Genomic DNA, 23,042 nt, shown 5'->3' with positions numbered 1-23,042 from the left:
TCATTGAGAGATTCAGATTCAACTGACTCACAGTGAGGATGATTAACACTGGGTTCAGGGTGAGGGCTGGATTTCAGTAGTGAGAACTTTGAAACAAAGAGAGACACACATTTTTCTCTAAGGTACAACAAACAGATAGGATTTAAAGCATCTAAAACACTTAGATGCTCACTAACCATCCTATACAATGCAATTTTTCTTTAAAATATAATTTACCAAAGCACTTGAACCATACTGGACAATGGATCTAACATGGATTTAAAAAAATAAAATGAGAATGTGTCTCCCAGGACAGAGAGTATTTTTCTTCAGTATGCCAATATTCATTTTTTCTATAACCCTGAAAATTTGGTTCTGTACCCACCAGAGGTACTCTTTAAATTGTTAGTAATAATAAACACATTAATTTGACCTAGTTATCTGATACTATTATAATGATGCTTTAGAGGAGAGAAATATTTAGTCTTCACTCTTGATAATGGCACCCCACTCGAGCACTCTTGCCTGGAAAATCCCATGGACGGAGGAGCCTGGTAGGCTGCAGTCCATGGAGTCGCTAAAAGTTGGACACGACTGAGCGACTTCACTTTCACTTTTCACTTTCATGCATTGGAGAAGGAAATGGCAACCCACTCCAGTGTTCTTGCCTGGAGAATCCCAGGGACAGAGGGGTGTGGTAGGAGGCAGTCTATGGGGTTGCACAGAGTCGGACATGACTGAAGCGACTTAGCAACTTAGCAGGTTGATACACTGGTACCTTTCCTTTCAAAACCATTGCTGTAAAGCATGCTTACCGCTAGTTTGCATTTACAGTAGTAAACTGTATCAAAACTATGTGCTGCAGCACTTAAATACTGAGTCATTTAGAAATCCAGGTGTCTAATCTTTCGCTTTCCCTTCTAAGGAAATCATTCACTTCACATGAACCATAGAATAATTGATCTTGTGAACTTCTTAAATAAAAGCAAGCATTAAAAAAATCATTTCTGTATGAAACCTAACTAAAATTCACCTACTAGGGGCCTTTAAGTAGATGAAATCAACTAAAGAATAGTTACATTAATACTATCTATGTTGATGTATCTAGGATTTCTCAATATTTCTGAGAAATATTTCTCAATATTCAGGAATTCCTAATCTCTTATTCTCATTAAGAAAGATCAAATTGGGAGATGCCATTACTACATATTCCAGAGAACTGGAAAAAGAAAGGCCATGAACAAAACTGATCATGTGTATAAAGTATAGGATTTATTTTTTCTTGCTTGGCTGAAATCCTTTAATGTAAAAGTGATATGCAGTAGAATGTTGAATATGTTAACAAAATAATGCAATTCATTCTTTCTTCACCAGGCACAGCAGTGCTCTAGCTTTGTTTGCTAAAATTGACATCTGGAGGGCTATCTGAGGCCTCCTTCGTCTATGCACTTTTGTTTATTGCTGAATCTCATGACAACTGATTTGTTTGTGTTTTTATACAGTCCAGCTCCATAATCAGTACTCTTACAGTTATTAACATCAGTGGGGTGCAGCAACTAGTCACTGGTGGTCAGGATTTCAGGCTGCCCATGATCCTGTGTTATTGGGATACTATTGTTTTCAGGCTTAGGAGTGGTGATACACCTGTCTTGTAATTACACAACACCAGCTAATGCCTCAGTGTGGGTTACTGACTGACTCATTTGTTTAGATCTTATGTGTCAAACTGAAATAAGTCAAGCAAAGAAAGACAAATATGACATAATATCACTTATATGTGGAATTTAAAACAAAAACAAACAAAACAAGCTCATGAATACAGAGAAGAAATTGATGGTTGCCAGGGGCATGGGTTGGGAAAGGTGGGCAAAATAGGTGGTCAAAAGTTATAAACGTTCAGCTATAACATGATTAAGTTCTGGGGATGTGATGTACAACATGGTGACTATAGTTAATAATACTGTATTGTACATTTGAAAGTTGCCAAGAGAGTAGATCTTAGAAGTCCTCATCACAAGAAAAAAAATTGCCAGGTAACAGATGTTAGCTACACTTATTGTGGTGATCATTTTGCAAAAAATACAAATATGGATCATTATCTTGTACACCTGAAAGTAATATGTTTGTTGATTATACTTCAATTCTTAAAAAGTAAAGGACACATGAGGAAAAAGAAAAACAGTGCCTCAGGTACATCCCATAGTTCTGGGGTCAGTTTTAAGTATTAAAAGTTCAACCTAGTCCAACCCATTTGAAAATTTCAATTCATTATCTATTTACTTTTCATTTTCTTTCTTCCTCTAGTAATAGCCAGACTTCAGCTCAAGAGACTTGGAGTGGTGAGGAAAGACTACTGGCTCTGTTATTTTTTCTTCTCTTTTTAGATTCCCTTTCTCAGATGGGAAGTATTCCTGATAAAATACATGTTCAGTTGTCACTGCTTCCCTGACTATGAATGACCAGTCATCAGTGACCTGTGCAAGGCACATATTCAAATTATGGGTGCATGTGAAGTCATCTAGAATCATGTGGACATGTGACTGATCTTTGCCCTAGTCTGTGACATCCAGTTGCAACCCCTGCCAAGCTCGGTAGTACACCCCAGAGCCTCTGGCTGTTGGGAACACCTTCATCAACAGGCTGTCTTCTTGGGTAGCATCCTAGCAAGACGACTCAACACTGGCTATCTTTGATGGCATCCATTTGACCAATGGGAAACCCATACATAATTTTTATGCCACAATGGAAGTTCAGGCTGTTTCACTGACAAATCTTCTCTTTGCCCTGCCATCTCTCTTCTATTATTTTCTCCTGTTGCTCAGAGTCATAAGGGACAGACCAGAAGGTCTACTAGATAAGCAGAGGTGAAAACAAAAAACGACATGCCAGCATCCTCCTTTTACCAAGTCTTGCAGTTTCTGGCAAGCAGTTTTCTTGGAGTCCTTTCCACCTTCATTTGGTAATGGAGTACCCATCCTCTTCCCCTTTAAGAAGAAAAAGCACTCACTGTGATAATAATTTTGCAATATATACAAATATTAAGTGTTTGTGTTGCACATCTGAAACTAACATAATGTTATATTTCAATTATATCTCAAAAATAAAATTTAAAAAGAGGAAAATAAACACTCCACATGTATGAAGTGAAGTGAAGTTAAAGTCACTCAGTTATGTCTGACTTTTTGCAACTCCATGGACTCCATGGAATTCTCCAAGCCAGAATACTGGAGTGGGTAGCCATTCCCTTCTCAAGGGGATCTTCCCAACCCAGGGATCAAACCCAGGTTTCCCACATTGCAGGCAGATTCTTTACCAGCTGAGCCACAAGAGAAGCCCTCCACGTGTATAACTTTTTACATATAACTTCACTTATCATCTTACCAATAACACTATGAAATAGGTAGCCAATGTATCATTGACCCATTTTACAAAAGAATCGAAAACACAAAGAAGTATATGATTGTCCCAAAATGTGTTTTCAAAGACCCCCTGTGTGAGTGGCAGAGCCAGGAATGAACTCTGGTTCCCTGCTTCCCAGGCTTTTGCTCTTCGCTGGAGCCCCACTCTAAGCCTCACTGCAGGCACTCTGCTTTATCCTTGCAACTAAACTGACATGAAGATCTTTGGGACTTAACTAATGACATCTCCTTGCGCAGGTTGTTGCAAGACAGAGAGGCCTTATTCACAGTCCCACTGTAATATATTAAAGCAATGTTCTGGTAAAGGAAGGGCCATTTTGTATATATACATTGCTAGGTGCTTTGGGGAAGCTGTGGTAAGGCGTCTTTCTTGGGAGAATGTTAGAGTTCAAGAAGACAATGAACAATCATGTGCTAAATGATCTAAGTACTTGGATAACTGGGTTAGCCAGGGAGAGTGTCACAGGAGATGTAGGATAAGCCTTGACTGAAAAGCTTAGGGTTTATGGGACAAGATAACAAATTAGGCAGCAATGAGCATAAAGCAGCATAATACAGGTCATACTAAAGCAAACAATTTTGTGTGGGGGAGGGGGAGTAGACGAAATGTTTGGCTCAAAGCAGTGGGATTACCATACTACAAGGTTCAAGAAGAAGGGACCTTGTCTTGTTCACCACTGGATCCCTGGTGCCTTGAAAAAGGCTTGGAGAATAGCAGGCTCAATAAATATTTGTTGCTTGCTGAGCCTAAGAATAGAGACGCTTGCATCTGGATTCCACCTTGTGGGTAAGAGGGAGCCTTTGGAGTTATCATCAGTAATAGAATCACTTGAGCATTTCACAAAGTGCCTCTAGAAATATTTCAAATTTTATTTTGTATCCAGGCTTCATCCTACATCCTTATGCTATCTAAGGAAATCTCAAAGTAGGTAAGGGCAAAAACAGCAGTCCCAGTCTGTGAAATGAGGCTGAGGAATGGTCAAAGTAGCATTCACTTTTCTTTATTTGGCTGACGTTAGAATCGAATTTATAGTAATATTTGTATAATTTCTTGTGGTTTGAACAATCTAGATTTACATTTATTTGCACATTTAATAAGACTGTAAATTGGTATAAATTTCCAGAAGGCAGTTTGGCAACATGTATCAAAAATTTGAAAAATGTTCATATCTTTTGACCTGGTACTTCTTACTGCTAGAAATGTACTCTAAAAAAAAAAAAAAAAAGAAGGAATAGCTAAAAAAAAAAAAAAGAAGTTAATGTACAACCATGAGAACCCAAGAGGAGTTTATCTAACTCTGGAAGTATGCATTTACTTTTCAAAGGGTTGAAAAGTAATACCCCTTTTCAGTGAGACGTCCCTGAGTTGCAAAGCTAAAGACAATATTCTTATCTTTCCCCAGGAGAGATTTATTTACATTCCAAAAAGTGTAATATGAAAACAGAATCTTCCAAAGGGATAAAAGTTTTTCTCCTTCCTTCAAGGATGGGAAAAGGACAGTGTGTACACAGGTATGCAGATTAATTTTTGTGGTGTTTTTCACGTTCAGCACATACCCCTTTGTGTACAGGTGACATCTAGTTCTAGTCACACTGCTCTAGGGGAAAGAATTAGGCCAAAGGAGACTCAGTACAACTATTATTATGTAAATATAGTAGTCTCTGCTCCAGAAATCTTATGGATGCATCAGATTGTTATGAATAAATATGACAATTGCAAACATAAAAAAAAAAGAAAACAAAGATATGAACAAAAATTTAGCATAATCAAGTAAAACTAGTAACACACTGAATAAACATTTTGTGAATGTTTCAGTTAATTTTATATTATTGAACCAAGAAAATTCCTGTTGTAGAATAATTACATACAAAAAAAAAAAGCATGTACCCAAATAGACTGGAAAGTCTGGAAGAAATTATGCTAAAATATTAGGGATGGGGCCTCTCCAGTTGATGAGATAATAATTTATATTTCCAATTACCATGTGTATTTTTTATAATCAAAGAAAAACTATACTTTCTGAATTTGTTTTTAAAAATCTATCTTCTCATCCTTTCTGCAGAAGCAAAAAAAAAAAAGAAAGGGGACAGAGAAATGGAAGTGACAATAAATTTAATGTAATTGAGGAACATATCATAGGTATTTATGAACTATGCCTGGGTACCCTAAGCCCATTCTTGGAGTAATCCTGCAAATTACTTCTTATCTTAACATTCTTGCCCCATATGACTATCCATGAAAATGACAACAGAACAACAACAAAAATGGAGTTTAATCTTGATGGTTCTCTGCTTTCTGGTGTCCCAAGGAGGAAAAAGTGATATATGTAGCTCTAAGCCTAGGATTCTCTTTGAATTCTAGTATAAACCTCTATTCTTCTGCTTCTTGCCCTTAAAGCTGGTATAAAATTTAAACAGAAAATGAAGGAAATGGACTCTAGCAGCTTTGACAGTGTTTACTCTACTTCCTCCCAACTTTGCAGTAATTGGGAGTATTAAGAAATATGACTACTAACCTCAAACAGGCAGTTCCCTGCTAGCTAACTTTCTGCTGACATCATCCAAGGTAATGCCAGGATAGCAGATATGAGGGGAGGGTGGTTCTTTTTTTTTTTTTTTTTAAGCTCTGTGCGCTATGGCCCGTCAGCTTTCCTCTTTCTTTCTCTCTTGTCTCCTTCCTCTGCCCCATGTCCACTACTCACACGTGCTCAGTGAACCAGTTGGAGTGAAAACACTACTGACAGACCATGGCAGTTTCAAATCATAAACCATTCACAGACTAGGTAAATTGCAGGTACACAGGTTTATTATTTAAATTAGCTCAACACTGCTTGCTTGTTAATTAGGCTCTTAAAGACGCTGTTGCTCTAGATTTTTCTCCAAAGTGGAACAGCTCACTTACTTGGCCTTCTTCTTTCCTCACAGACCAGCAGTCCCACCCCCAAGGCTGAGGTAAAACAGTGCCTTCTTTAAGTACTCCAAAATGGCATAGCATATATTATAATAAGTGAAAAATCACAGGGAGAAAATATAAGTGCACATTTCAGAAAATATACATTGAGCATAAAAGCAATATTTTGGGGGAAGTCATGTACACATTACTGTATTTAAAATCGATAACAAATGCCTATTGTATAGCACATGGAACTCTAGTCAATGTTACATGCCAGCCTGGATGGGAGTGGGGTTTGGGGGAGAATGGATACATGTATAGGTATAGCTGTCCCTTTGCTGTTCACCTGAAACTACCACAACATTGTTAATCAGGTATACCCCAATAAAAACAAAGAGTTTATAGTTAAATAAATAAATAAATATATATTTTTTAAAATCGCAAAATAAGAAAAGTATAAAGTAAAAACAAAAATCATTCATAATACCTCCACCCAGATACAATCACTGTTTTTGGGACATATATTTTGTATCTATGTAAATGTGTTTATATGTATATATGTATGTATACATAAACAAAATAAAATCAGTTTCATGTTGCTAAAAAAAGTTTTAAACACATTTTTTTTTGCCCCTAGTATTATATTTTGAGCATCTTCTTGGGTCAACATTCAAAAAAACATGACTTCATTAACATCTCTTTACAATGGGTATGACAATTTATTTGACCTACTGGTAATTTATAATTTTTCAAGTTTTCATTGCTATAAATAATGTTTAGATAATAATCTTTGTCTATAAACTATTAAGGATTATTTCCTCAGGATAGAAGTGTGATTTGAAATCAGAAGGAATGACTGTTTAAAGGTTTAAGACATATTTTGAAATTACCATCCAACTGAAAAACACATGAAAAGATGCTCAACATCACTCATTATCAGAGAAATGCAAATCAAAACTACTATGAGGTACCACTTCACACCAGTCAGAATGGCTGCAATCCAAAAGCCTACAAGCAATAAATGCTGGAGAAGGTGTGGAGAAAAGGGAACCCTCTTACACTATTGGTGGGAATGCAAACTAGTATAGCCACTATGGAGAACAGTGTGGAGATTCCTTAAAAAACTGGAAATAGAACTGCCTTATGATCCAGCAATCCCACTGCTGGGCATACACACCGAGGAAACCAGAAGGGAAAGAGACATGTGTACTCCAATGTTCATCACAGCACTGTTTGTAATAGCCAGGACATGGAAGCAACCTAGATGTCCATCAGCAGACGAATGGATAAGAAAGCTGTGGTACATATACACAATGGAGTATTACTCAGCCATTAAAAAGAATACATTTGAATCAGTTCTAATGAGGTGGATGAAACTGGAGCCTATTATACAGAGTGATGTAAGCCAGAAAGAAAAACACCAATACAGTATAATAACACATATATATGAGATTTAGAAAGATGCTAACAATAACCCTGTGTACGAGACAGCAAAAGAGACACTGATGTATAGAACAGTCTTATGGACTCTGTTGCAGAGGGAGAGGGTGGGGAGATTTGGGAGAATGGCATTGAAACATGTATAATATCATGTATGAAACGAGTTGCCAGTCCAGGTTCGATGCACGATACTGGATACTTGGGGCTGGTGCACTGGGACGACCCAGAGGGATGGTATGGGGAGGGAGGAGAGAGGAGGGTTCAGGATGGGGAACACATGTATACCTGTGGCGGATTCATTTTGATATCTGGCAAAACTAATACAATTTGTAAAGTTTAAAAATAAAATAAAAAAAAAATTTGTGCCAATTCACATTAACTCCAGAAGTATATCAGAGAACCTTGGCAATTCTTGGAAATATTTCAGTATGGTTTGAGAATCCTGACCCAGTCCCAGATATGCAAAGTTCTTATCTAATTATTTGCATCTCAGATTTACTGCAATTTCCTACCTATAAACAGAAAGACTCTCCATTGACCTTTATGAAAAATCACTTTTTAAAATGACCACGAAGTCAAATTAGTGGGTTTGCTATCTTATACCTCTTAGTCACATTTCTCTGTGAATTTCACTTATATCCTAAATCTCACCACAATGTAATAAAAATTATAGGACAAATATCCATGTGAAAATTTCACTGACTGATTTCAGATGACTGAACAAGCCACCAAATAAATGTAAATTGTAATTCCCTAATGTTTTGGGTAATTTTAATTAATGTCAGTCAATTTCTGTGAAAATTATATGAGAGAAGCCTTACATTTTATGAACAGTAACATGTGCCAGAAGTGTGTACTTCTCACCTTACATGAATAATCTCATTTAATTTTCACAAAACTCTTAGGTGAAGTTCTGATGAGGAAACATAGGCTTAGAGAGTATAACTAACTCTACTCCAACCACTAGAAAATAGCAGAACCACATATGAGGCCCTGGTATGTTTGATAGTACAGCTAAAGCACTTTCCACTTCCCCACTTGACATTCTGAAAGGTAAACTGAAACAGAAATATCATCTCTGAAGATCAATAATTTTCATCTTTTTGCTATTTTTACATGTCTTTTACTATGTTTGATTCTATTTCCATCTAAAACCCTTCTACCATAAACTAGTACTACCCCAGGAATATTCTGAAAATGAATCAATAAGTGATTGCAGAGCCCATTAGAAGTCTAAATACAGCCACTCAATTTAACAACACATCTATATAAAGTATGTGACATTGAAGCTGCTGTAAAAATGACTTAAACCCAGTGGCTCCAATTTTAATGTTGTCTATTAGTTTATGTGTAGATGTACACTTTCTTATTTAACAATATTGGGAAAGAATATTTATCCTCAGATACCTTCATTGTATTCATCAGAGACAGACAGAATGAAAACAAAAATCACAGAAAACTATCCAACCTGATCACATGGACCACAGCCTTGTCTAACTCAATGAAACTATAAGCCATGCCATGTAGGGCCACCCAAGATGGATGGATCATGCTGGAGAGTTCTGACAAAACATGGTCCACTGGAGAAGGGAAAGGCAAACCACTTCAGTATTCTTGCCTTGAGAACCCCATTAACAGTATGAAAAGGCAAAAGGATATGACACTGAAAGATGAACTCCTCAGGTCAGTAGGTGCCCAATAAGCTACTGGAGAAGAGTGGAGAAATAACTCCAGAAAGAATGAAGAGATGGAGCCAAAGTGAAAACAACACCCAGTTGTGGATGTGACTAGTGATGGAAGTAAAATGCTGTCAAGAGCGATACCACATAGGAACCTGGAATGTTAGGTCTATGAATCAAGGTAAACTGGAAGTGGTCAAACAGTAGATGGCAAGAGTGAACATTGACATGTTAGGAGTCAGTGAAGTAAAATGAACTGGAATGGGTAAATTTAACTCAGATGACCATTATATCTACTACTGTGGGCAAAAATCCCTTAGAAGAAATGGAGTAGTTCTTATAGTCAAAAAAGAGTGAAAAATGCAGTACTTGGGTGCAATCTCAAAAATGACAGAATGACCTCTGTCCATTTCCAAGGAAACCATTCAATATCACAGTAATCCAAGTCTATGCCCCGACCAGTAACGCTGAAGAAGCTGAAGTTGAATGGTTCTATAAAGATCTACATGACCTTCTGGAACTAACACCAAAAAAGATGTCCTTTTCATCATAGGGGACTAGAATGAAAAAGTAGGAAGTCAGATACCTGGAGTAACAGGTAAGTTTGGCCTTGGAGTACAAAATGAAGTGGGCAAAAGCTAACAGTTTTGCCAAGAGAACGCAAACACACTCTTCCAACAACACCAGAGACTCTACATATGGACATCACCAGATGGTCAATACTGAAATCAGATTGATTATATTATCTGCAGCTGAAGATGGAGAACCTCTATACAGTCAGCAAAAACAAGACTGGGAGCTGACTGTGCCTCAGATCACGAACTTCTAATTGCCAAATTCAGACTTAAATTGAAGAAAGTATGGAAAATCACTAGACCATTCAGGTATGACCTAAGTCAAATCACTTATTATTATACAGTGGAAGTGACAGTTTCAAAGGATTAGATCTGATAGACAGTGTGCCTGAAGAACTATGGATGGAGATTCATGACATTGTACAGGAGGCAGTGATCAAGACCATCCCCAAGAAAAAGAACTGCAAAAAGGCAAAATGGTTGTCTAAGGAGGCCTTAAAAATAGGTGAGAAAAGAATAGAAATTAAAGGCAAAGGAAAAAAGGAAAGATATACCCATCTGAATGCAGAGTTCCAAAGAATAGCCAGGAGAGATAAGAAAGCCTTCCTCAGTGATCAGTGATAGAATGGGAAAGACTAGAGATCTCGTCAAGAAAATTAGAGATACCAAGGGAACATTTCATGCAAAGATGGGCACAATAAAGGATAGAAACAGTATGGACATAACAGAAGCAGAAGATATGAAGAAGAGGTGGCAAGAATACACAGAAGAACTGTACAAAAAAGATCTTCACGACCCAGATAACCATGATAGTGTGACCACTCACCTACAGCCAGACATCCTGGAGTCCAAAGTCAAGTGGGCTTAGGAAGCATCACTACAAACAAAGCTAGTGGAGGTGATGGAATTCCAGCTGAGCTATTTCAAGTCCTAAAAGATTATGCTGTTAAAGGGCTGACTCAATATGCCAGCAAATGTGTAAAACTCAACAGTGGCCATAGGACTGGAAAAGGTCAGTTTTCATTCCCATCCCAAAGAAAAGCAATGTCAAAGAATGTTCAAACTACTGCACAATAGCACTCATCTCACACTAGCAAAGGAATGCTCAAAATTCTCCAAGTGAGGCTTCAATAGTATGTGAACTGTGAACTTCCAGATGTTCAAGCTGGATTTAGAAAAGGCAAAGGAACCAGAAATCAAATTGCCAACATCTGTTGTATCATAGAAAAAGCAAGAGAGTTCCAGAAAAACATCTAGTTCTGCTTTATTGACTATGCCAAAGCTTTTGACTGTGTGGATCACAACAAACTGTGGAAAATTCTGAAAGAGATGGGAATACCAGACCACCTGACCTGCCTCCTGAGAAATCTGTATGCAGGTCAGGAAGCAACAGTTAGAACCAGACATGCAACAACAGACTGGTTCCAAATTGGGAAAGGAGTATGTCAAGGCTGTATATTGTCACCCTGCTTATTTAACTTCTATGCAGAGTATATCATGTGAAATTCCAGGCTGGATGAAGCACAGGCTGGAATCAAGATTGCTTGGAGAAATATCAATAACCTTAGAGATGCAGATGACACCACCCTTATAGAAGAAAGTGAAGAAGAACTAAAGAGCCTCTTGATGAAAGTGAAAGAGGAGAGTGAAAAAGTTGGCTTAAAACTCAGCATTCAGAAAACTAAGATCATGGCTTCCGGTCTCATCTCTTCATGGGAATTAGATGGGGAAACAATGGAAACAGTGACAGACTTTATTTTCTTGGGCTCCAAAATCACTGAAGATGGTGACTGCAGCCATGAAATTTAAAAAATGCTTGCTCCTTGGAAGAAAAGTTATGACCAACCTAGAGAGCATATTAAAAAGCAGAGACATTACTTTGTTGACAAAGGTCCTTCTAGTCGAAGCTATGGTTTTTCCAGTAGTCATGTATGGATGTGAGAGTTGGGCCACAAAGAAAGCTGAGCAACAAAGAATTGATGCTTTTGAACTGTGGTTTTGCAGAAGTCTCTTGAAAGTCCTTTGGACTACAAGAAGATCAAACCAGTCAATCCTAAAGGAAATCAATCCTGAATATTCATTGGAAGGACTGATGCTGAAGCTGAAACTTGAATACTTTGGTCACCTGATGCGAAGAACTGAGTCATTGGAAAATACCCTGATGCTGGGAAAGATTGAAGGCAGGAGGAAAAGGGGACAACAGAGGATAGGATGGTTGGATGGCATTACCGACTCGATGGACATGAGTATGAGCATGCTCCGGGAGTTGATGATGGACAGGGGGCCTGGCATGCTGCAGTACCTGGGGTCACAATGTGTTGGACATGACTGAGTGACTGAACTGTACTGACCTTCATTGTAACTCTAGCTGACATCTACAAAATGCCACACAAATATCTGAGGGCAGAATTTGACTATCTTTACATCAGTATATAAGTTACTAAATATGAGGTCAGGACTAATCTAATGTGTGAATCAACTTCTTTCAGAGCATCTTGCTCCCTCCTCTTCCCTTAAAAGGAGTGGCTTGCTTTTCAAGTGTCTATTTCTAGTTCCTTTCAATAAGTTATTAACCACTTGTATAAGAATCCTATAAACATTTGGGAAACAATCTCTGAGACAATTCTTTTTGTCCACAGGAGCCAACTTGAGTACATTAAAACTGTTGGAATTTACAAGATAGCACCTAGTTACAGCACTGCTATTGTCCTAGATAAACTCATCCAACAAGCCTTGTAAGGCAATTTATGATTATCCTCCCAGTAAGTGTTTCTCAGACTCAACATTCCTGACATTTTGTGCCAGATGGTTCTCTTTTGTTTGGAGGGATTCCTGTATTCATACGATGTTCAGTGGCATGTGTGCATGTTAAGTCACTTCAGTCATCTCCGACTCTTTGCACTGGCCTCTATCCAGTAGGTGCCAGAAGCAACGCCTTCCCCCCAAGTTGTGATCATCAAAAATGTCTCCAGACACTGATTAGTGTGCCTGAGGGTGGAAGACCAGTTCAGTTCAGTCCCTCAGTCATGTCTGACTCTTTGTGACCCCATGAATCACAGCATGCCAGGTCTCCCTGTCCATCATCATCTCCCAGAGTTCACTCAAACTCACGTCCATCGAGTCTGTAATGCCATCCAACCATCTCATCCTCTGTCATCCCCTTCTCCTCCTGCCCCCAATCCCTCCCAGCATCAGAGTCTTTTCTAATGAGTCAACTCTTCGCATGAGGTGGCCAAAGTACTGGAGTTTCAGCTTTAGCATCATGCCTTCCAAAGAACACCCAGGACTGATCTCCTTCAGAATGGACTGGTTGGATCTCCTTGCAGTCCAAGGGACTCTCAAGAGTCTTCTCCAACACCACAGTTCAAAAGCATCAATTCTTCGGTGCTCAGCCTTCTTCACAGTCCAACTCTCGCATCCATACATGACCACTGGAAAAACCATAGCCTTGACTAGATGGACCTTTGTTGGCAAAGTAATGTCTCTGCTTTTCAATATGCTATCTAGTTTGGTCATAACTTTTCTTCCAAGGAGTAAGTGTCTTTTAATTTCATGGCTGTAGTCACCATCTGCAGTGATTTTGGAGCCCCCAAAAATAAAGTCTGACACTGTTTCCACTGTTTCCCCATATATCTCCCATGAAGTGATGGGACCAGATGCCATGATCTTCGTTTGCTAAATGTTGAGCTTTATGCCAACTTTTTCACTCTCCTCTTTACTTTCATCAAGAGGCTTTTGAGTTCCTTTTCACTTTCTGCCATAAGGGTGGTGTCATCTGCATATCTGAGGTTATTGATATTTCTCCCGGCAATCTTGATTCCAGCTTGTGCTTCTTCCAGCCCAGTGTTTCTCATGATGTACTCATGAGAGTACAATCAGGGTGACAATATACAGCCTTGACGTACTCCTTTTCCCATTTGGAACCAGTCTGTTGTTCCATGTCCAGTTCCAACTGTTGTTCAGGGTGAAAGATAGTAGACAAAATCTTGCCAGTTGAAAACCACTGCTCTCACTACAGTGTCCCCAACTTCTTTGTAGCAAGGTGTTATTTCTGATTTCCACTCAAAGCTTGAGATTAAGGTAAAGAAGAAAGAAATGTCTAGAGAGAGGAAAATGCTTGCGTTGGGCAAAGATGGTCAAGAGGTAGGGTATATCTGTAAGGACATAAAATATTAACCTCTTCCCTTCCCTACTTCCCATACTTCCCTCTTTCTTATTTTAAAGAAGAATCAAGAAAGGTATATTTTCACTATTAGATAGCACATATATTTGGGAACTATACTGGAATGGTTAAGAATGTGATTGCTTTAATAGTATGAATCTTTATGAAAATCCTAGCTCTGCCACTTCCAAGCTGAATGACTTTGGACAAGTTTCTTAAGCATCCTATGTCTCAGTGTCTTCATTTGTAAAATGGGGATAATAATATAGTACATTTTCCACCAGACTGTTGTGATTCAATAATAGAGGGCAAATAAACTGCTATTAGGGAAAAACAAGGTAAACACCCCAAAAGGTAACTCCTTTTATGTAAACAACATAAAAAGGTTCTTGGAAAGTTGTTTAGGGGAATTCCTTGGGGGTCCAGTGGTTGACTCTGTGCTTCCACTACAGGCAGCAAGGGTTTGATGAAAGGGTCAGGGAAATAAGATCCCGCATACCAAGGCCCTTCCCACAACAAAAAGAAAGAAAGTTGTTTGACAAATTCTTTTTCTACCTTGATGTTTTTTGTTTTGGAAATTAAAAAAAAGGTACTATATCTATTTTTAGAGCTAACGTATAGAAAATTTCCTGAATAATTTCTCTGATAACCTTCTGGTTTAAATGGAATTTTAGCTTTCTTATTTTTAACAGGGAAATGATTTCTTAAATTTTTAATCCAAACCTGATAATTAAAGAATAGGCTAGAACAATGGTGGAACCACCAAAGCTGCCCAAAGGACCTGTACTTATGCACCCATGCACCCAGAACTAGAGAGCCCCAGCCACTCTGGAACCACTACAAGGATTATTAAAATCTTTTGAAGTAAGAGACAGTGCAGCAGAGGCTGGCTGGATTTTACCTAGTAAAATCATGTTAGACCTGTTTGGTTCATCTGTGATTGACTTGGCTTGTGACAAAACATTTAACTATGAGGCTAAAACTTTGACCTCTTCTAGATGACTAAGAAAAATGCAGCAATTAAATTGAAAACATCGAAGTCCAAGCTCATGTACCCCCCCCTTAAATCATAACAAATTTAATATCTAAAGTCCAACTACAAAGTGGGCAGCTATGCATTTGAAGAGAAAATAAAGAAGAAAATTGATTTCAATATGCATAGAGATTTACTAGTCAGAAGTTGTGTCATAAATATCTCCTATATTTTTCAGCCCCTACCTTAGGTATCAAGTCTAAGATCCCTTAAGAGCCATGGAAATAATGTGAAAAATGTTCTGTTCTTGTCACCCTCCCTAAATCTCCTTTACGTTTTAGCATCAATATTAACTCAACCAACTACATCAGTGCTTCAAGAAGTGTTTACTGGCAGAGAGATCTACACTGAGCCTTTGACAACTGCCTCTTGCACAGACCTTGAAACACACAAGTTTCTTCTGTTGATGTCATAAAGAGAACCTGAGTTATTTCTGTAGCATTTGCCTCTCTTGGCAGACTGATTCAAATCTGTTCAACTTCCAGACATAGTATGCTGCTAAGTCGCTTCAGTCGTGTCCGACTCTGTGGGACCCCATAGACGGCAGCCCACCAGGCTCCTCTGTCCCTGGGATTCTCCAGGCAAGAACACTGGAGTGGGTTGCCATTGCCTTCTCCAATGCATGAAAGTGAAAAGAAAAAAGTGAAGTCGCTCAGTCATGTCCGAATCTTAGCGACCCAATGGACTGCAGCCCACCAGGCTCCTCCGTCCATGGGATTTTCCAGGCTAGAGTACTGGAGTGGGGTGCCATACATAGTATAGACAGTATAAAAACTCAAGGTTTGGACTATACCTTCACAATGTCCCTGTATTTCTTTCTATATCACTCCCACACCCAATAAAGAAAAGTAAGCAGAAAATCAAAACCATCAATAATCCCATCAATCAAAATGTAACATTTTGGTAATAAATAATTTAAAACTTTTTCTATGGAGATAATGTATTAAAAAAAGGATCATTTGATGTTTTCTTTTAACAAGTATTTTTCCTTATATATTATTAATATATATACATATATATTATATATTTTGAAGAACAACATGCATGCATGTATGCTAAGTTGCTTCAGTTGTGTCCAACTCTGATCCTTAAGAACAATATACTTATAGAAAAATACACAAACTGTAAGTATACAGTTGCCTGATTTTTCACAAAGTGAACATGACCATGTAATCATCACCCAGGTAAAGAAATAAAATATTACTGGCTTCCCAGTGCCACACCACCCATGCCAAAAGTAAAACACTATCCTGTCTTCTTTCATGGTTCACTACTTTTATGTTTCTGAAATTTTTATAAGTGTAATTATAGACTATTCACTTGTTTTCGTATCTGGCTTCCTTCAGGCTGTATTAGAAGATTCATCCAAATGGTTGCATGTGGCAATAATCACCCTTATTATTGTACAGAAGTCCATTGTGTGAGTATACAACGTTATTTTTTCATTCCATACTTGATGAACATTTGGAATATTTCCAATTCTTGGTTCTTATGAATAATGCTGCTTCTGAGTATTCTTGTACATATATTTGATATATTTACGTTCATGTTTCTCTTAACACACTTAAAAATGCAATTGCTGAGTCATAGGCTATATATTAGCCATTTTCCAAAGTTGTTGTGTAAGTTTACACTCCCACCAGCAGTTCATGGAATCCTAGTCATTCCACATCCTCACCAAAACTTATTATCTCTCTTTTCCATTTTAGCCATGCAAACAGATGCATATTTGTATCTCACCCTGTTTTCAACTTGCAGTTCTTTGATATTGATGATATTTGATGATGCTGAGTAGCTTTTCATAAATTCACTGGTTATCCTTTTCTGTGAAGTGTCTAATCAGGCATTTTACCCTTTTGTCTATTGTGCTATCTGTCATTGTTAATGTGTAGAATTCTTTATATATTCTGGTTACACCAATTCTTTAGATATTCTGGTTACATCTCCCAATCTGTAGCTTGTTTTTTCATCCTTTTAATGATGATTTTCATTAACACCAATTTTACTGCATCTTTGGTAGTTTTTTGTGTCCTGTTTAAGAAATCTTTGCCCAGTCAGAAAGATATTGTCCTATTTTTGCTAGAAACTTTACTGCTTTATCTTTCTCATTTAGATCGGCAGTCCATCTGGAATTGATTTGTATATGGTGATATACAGAGGTTAGAGTTCCTATTTTTTCTGTGTGTAATGAAATAAGCTATGAATCTAGCACCATTTTTTGAGGTCATCTTTCCCTGTTACACTGCAGTACCACTTTTGTCATACGTCAAGTAACTTTATATATATGCAAATCGGTTTCGAAACTCTCTATTCTGCTCCATTCTTCTATTTATCTAATTTTGTGCCAACATCATGCTATCTTAACTCTTTTTTTAATTTAAATTTATTTATTTTAATTAGAGCCTAATTACTTTACAATATTGTATTGGTTTTGCCGTACATCAACATGAATCCGCAACAGGTGTACACATGCTCCCCATCCTGAACCCCCCTCCCGCCTCCCTCCCTGTACCATCCCTCTGGGTCATCCCAGTGCACCAGTCCCAAGCATCCTGTATCCTGCATTGAACCTGGACTGGCGATTCGTTTCTTATATGATATTATACCTGTTTCAATGCCATTCTCCCAAATCATCCCACCCTGTCCCTCTCCCACAGAGTCCAAAAGGCTGTTCTATACATCAGTGTCTCTTTTGCTGTCTTGCATACAGGGTTATCATAACCATCATTCTAAATTCCATATATATGCATTAGTATACTGTATTGGTGTTTTTCTTTCTGGCTTACTTCACTCTGTGTAATAGGCTCCAGTTTCATCCACCTCATTAGAACTGATTCAAATGTATTCTTTTTAATGGCTGAGTAATACTCCATTGTGTATATGTACCACAGCTTTATTATCCATTCATCTGCTGATGGACATCTAGGTTGTTTCCATGTTCTGGCTATTATAAACAGTGCTGTGATGAACATTGGGGTACACATCTCTTTCAATTCTGGTTTCCTCGGTGTGTATGCTCAGGAGTATCTTAACTCTTGTAACTTTATAATATCTTGTTATCAGGCAGTCTATGTCCTCTATCTTTATTCTCTTTGTCTTGATTATTCTTGGTCATTTCTATTTTCATAAAAACTTTAGAATAAGCATTTCAATTTCCACAAAAACACCTGCTGCAGTTTTTGTTAAGACTGCTACAGAATTTATAGGTCAGTTTGGAAAAATTGTTACAATAGCGTCTTACAAACTATGTGCATGACATATACCTCCATTTATTTAGGTCTTTTTAATATCTCTTGGTGACTCTTTGTAGTTTACTATGCATTGATCTGTCATAGATTTTGTTTGATTTTTCCTAGATATGTGCTATTTTATGGTATTTTAAATATTCATTTTCTATGATTGTTTCTGGCATATAAACAGAGTTGTATGTTTGATCTTGTGGTATGACATTAATAATTCACTTATTAATTGCAATAGCTTGCTTACAGAGTCTTTTGGATTCTTTACATATACAATCTCATCTGTGAATATTGACAGTTTTATTTCTTTCTTTCCAGTCCTTACACCATTTTTTCCCTGTTTTGTTGCATTGGCTAAGACTTTTGGTACAATGTTAAATGTGCATCTGTGTCTCATCCACAATCTTGGTGTGTACTAGGGCAAGAGCCTTTCAATATTTTATGTTAAACATGTTTCCTGTAGGCTTTTGATATATCCTCCTTATCAGACTAAACAATTTCTCTTCTATTCCTAGTTTTCCATAGGTTTTATTATTTTTTTTAGTCTTGAATGGACTTTATCAAATGTTGTGTGAGATAAAATATTAATTTCATCTTGATTCTGTTGCTGCTAATTACATCCATTGATTTAAAAGTGTTAAACCACTTTTGCATTTCTGAAATAAAATTAACCTATTTAGGATATGGGCTACCCTGGTGGCTTAGGGGTAAAGAATCCACCTGCAGTGCAGGAGACACAGGTTCAATCCCTGGGTATAAAAGATCCCCTGGAGAAGGAAATAGCAACCCACTCCAGTATTCTTGCCTGGGAAATGCCATGGACAGAGGAGCCTGGTGGGCTACAGTCCATGGTGTCGCAAAGAGTTGGACATGACTTAGTGACTGAACACAACAATTTGGGATATATTATCTTTTTAAATATAACACTGTATTTTATTTGGTAATGTTAGGATTTTCAATAATAAAAAATTTTATATGTTGTGAGTATATGACCATGTCAATAAATATGGGTCTATTTTTATCCATTTTAATGACTGAATTTGTTCCCATATTGATGTACCATAATGAAAGTTGTTTACAAAATTTTGCCATCATAAACAGCACTGTGCTTAACACCCTTGATCATACATATGTTACTCAAAGTTTTCCAAAGTACTAAGTAGCACTGCCTTCTTGGTGCTATTTGCACTCAGCAGTAATTTTATAAGTATCAATCATCAAGAGTTAGAACTCAGATTTCCTGCTTGCTTTCTACAGGTTTCTTGGATAGCAGAAGCTCCCTAAAGTATAATCTTGGGCTTGCTTGGCCCTGGCTAAAGATTGATATCTATTCAAAGGAAAAAAGACCTGGGAAGTGAAAAATCTAAACACCTTAGTATTAAAACATGGGAATATACTTTATGACACAATTCAATATGGTCTCAGAAAACTCAAGTAAGTGATGACAAGACCAAGGCTAATGACCTTAGAGACACTGGATTCACATATCAATTACCAGCTATGTAATCTTAGGCAAATTAGTGCTTGCTGTAACCAGGAGTTTCTTCACCAATAAAAGAGAGATATATTAATAGTAGAGGATTGTTAAGATATTTACTTATTTATAAGAAGCTCATACTACAGCATTATTTTACAGAGTTGGCATTCAGTAAATATCAGTTCTTTTAGTTTCTCTTTAGTTAAGAGGCTGTTTTAAAAAAGAAAAGGATTTGCTAGTTTTTCTTTGTAAAGGCTCAGGGGAAAAAATCTCTTTTCCAACAGGATCTCCCCTTAAACTTTAATACATGTAAATAAATAGAACACTTCTTATACTTGAAAACTGCTTGGTGAAAAAAAAAAAAACTATACTATTAATGATATCATTTATTTTGTATCGTCATCAAAATGCCCCTGTAAATGTCTTCTCTATATGACTTAAACTTGTCATGCAAGCCAGGGTGAAGTCTTAGTTCAGAGATGACTAATTAGGATCAGATTAGGTACTTCTTAGTTATGAAATAGTTGAGTCACACTCTCAGTCTACATCTTTTTATCTGAGAGTGGTGACATAAAATTTGCAGAAAGCACTTGGGGTATGATGCATTGGTTAATTATTTAAACTTACTGACACTTATGCCAGAGATACCTGATCCCTAAGTCTATAATGCAATGACCAGATTGTGTTTCCACTCTTGGTTCTAGTTTTATCCTCTGGAGCTACTACAAGAGTTAGTGGAAATCTTATTTATGTGAAAGTCCTTCAACTATTTAAAGTCAGTACTTGGGGGAGGGATAAATTAGCAATATTGGATTAATAGATATAAACTACTATACAAAATATAGATAAGCAACAAGGACTTTATAGCACAGGGAAATATATTCACTATCTTGTCATAACCTATAATGGAAAAGAATCACAAACATATATATATATATATATAGCTGAGGGCTTCCCAGGTGGTGTTAGTGGTAAAGAACCTACCCACCAATGCAGGAGATGCAAGAGATAAGGATTGAATCCCTGAGTCAGGAAGTTCCCCTGGAGGACAGCATGGCAGCCCACTCCAGTATTCTTGCCTGGAGAATCCCATGGACAGAGGAGCCTGGCAGGCTACAGTCCATAGGGCCACAAAGAATTGGGTCAGACATGATTAAGGTGACTGAGCACACATGCATATAGAGCTGAATCACTTTGGTGTATACTTTAAACTAACACAGTATTGTAAATCAACTATATTTCAATACAAGATAAAAAAAGGAACCTATGAAAATCTGAATAAAGTATTACTTACCTAACAATAATATAAAAAATATAAAGTCAATGTTCATTTCTCAGTGCACTTTTCAATAAGGATTATTATATAAACCAGTTTATAAAAGAACAATAAATTTATAAAAGTACAAGCAGAATCAATTTTCCAGAAATAATTCATGATATCTGGTCCTACAGGATGGGATATTTCCAACATTTACCAAACAATCCAAATCAATACTCCTGTAAAATAAGTAATTAGTTTTAAAAAATCATGATAAAGTTGAACTTTTGTTTATATCTTTTTGTATAGTATCAACATTTGAATATCTGTACAATTTTAAAACTTCTTAATAAATGCTGACTTTTCAAAATGTTGAACTGACATTTCAGGAATAGGAAAGGAGAGGTTATAAATGCCCTTTTCTCTGTCTATGTTATTTTTGTTACAGAGTAAAGAATGATTCCCTGGTGGCTCAGATGGTAAAGAGTCTGCTTGCAATATGGGATACCCGGGTTCAATCCCTGGGTCAGGAAGATCCCCTGGAGAAGGAAATGGCAACCCACTCCAGTATTCTTGCCTGGAAAATCCCATGGACAGAGGAGCCTGGCAGGTTACAGTCCGTGGGGTTGCAAAGAGTTGGACACAACTGAGAGACTTCACTGCTGACAGCTGAAAGAACAGTCCAGGCTGTAAGAAAACTGCTGAAATACCATTGATGCTGGAAATTACTCTTCTCTAAGCCAAAAAATATCGGCGCTCCCTAGGTGGCATTCACTAGTGGTAAAGAACCCGACTGACAATGCAGGAGATGTGAGAGATGCAGGTTCGATCCCTGGCTTGGGAAGATACCCTAGAGTTAGGCACAGCAACCCACTCCAGTATTCTTGCCTGGAGAATCCCATGGACAGAGGAGCTGGGTGGGTTATGGTCCATAGGGTCACAAAGGAATACGACTGAAGCAACTTCTGGCACAGGCGCATAAGGCGAAGATGTTAGAGCTCAAATTTAGTTCAGTTCAGTCGCTCAGTCATGTCTGACTCTTTGCAACCCCATGGACTGCAGCACGCCAGGCTTCCCTGTCCATCACCAACTGCCAGAGTTTATTCAAACTCATGTCCATTGAGTCGGTGATGTCATCCAACCATCTCATCCTCTGTCATCCTTTCTCCTCCCACCTTCAATCTTTCCCAGTATCAGAGTCTTTTCAAATGAGTCAATCCTTTGCATCAGGTGGCCAAAGTATTGGAGTTTCAGCATCAGTCTTTCCAGTGAATACTCAGGATTGATCTCCTTTAGGATGGACTGGTTGGATCTCCTTGCAGTCCAAGGGACTCTCAAGAGTCTTCTCCAACACCACAGTTCAAAAGCATCAATTCTTCAGTGCTCAGCTTTCTTTATAGTCCAACTCTCACATCCCTACATGACTACCATAGCTTTGACTAGAGGTACATTTGTTGGCAACGTAATGTCTCTGCTTTTTAATATGTGGTCTAGGTTGGTCATAACTTTTCTTCCCAGGAGCAAGTGTCTTTTAATTTCATGGCTGCAGTGACCATCTGCAGTGATTTTGGAGCCCACAAAAATAAAGTCTGTCACTTCATTGTTGCCATGAAGTGATGGGACCGGATGCCATGATCTTAAAGCTAAAAAGAGACCTTTAAAAACCACTGGTTCAGCCATCTCTCTTATCTTACTGGTGAGAAAGCCTAGCCACAGGGAAAGAAAAGGGATTTAAGGTTATTCGACCAGTCAGAGGTGGGACTGACTTTCCAATGTGAATTTAGTGCTATTTCTACCATTCTTTGTGGCTTTCTCTTGATAAGAAAAGTGGTGTTATGAAATCCCTAAGAATTTGAAGGTTTTATATTTCAGTAAAGATACAGATAGC

General features: G+C 37.7%; 1 long non-coding RNA gene across 3 annotated transcripts in view; it reads right to left on the bottom strand.

The window, feature by feature from the left end:
- Positions 1-2: 2 nt before the first annotated feature.
- Positions 3-23,042, bottom strand: part of LOC133242915 (uncharacterized) — a 310,686-nt gene continuing 287,646 nt past the window's right edge. For all 3 annotated transcript variants that reach the window (XR_009734919.1, XR_009734918.1, XR_009734917.1), the window contains one exon: positions 3-2,963. This is a non-coding gene — a long non-coding RNA (uncharacterized LOC133242915). The remainder of the gene's footprint in view (positions 2,964-23,042) is intronic.

Source organism: Bos javanicus, chromosome X (assembly GCF_032452875.1).
Source record: "Bos javanicus breed banteng chromosome X, ARS-OSU_banteng_1.0, whole genome shotgun sequence".
In the NCBI taxonomy this organism is placed as follows: domain Eukaryota; kingdom Metazoa; phylum Chordata; class Mammalia; order Artiodactyla; family Bovidae; genus Bos; species Bos javanicus.
The sequence above is the reverse complement of the archived record's forward strand: the minus strand, read 5'-3'. Positions and strand labels throughout refer to the sequence as shown.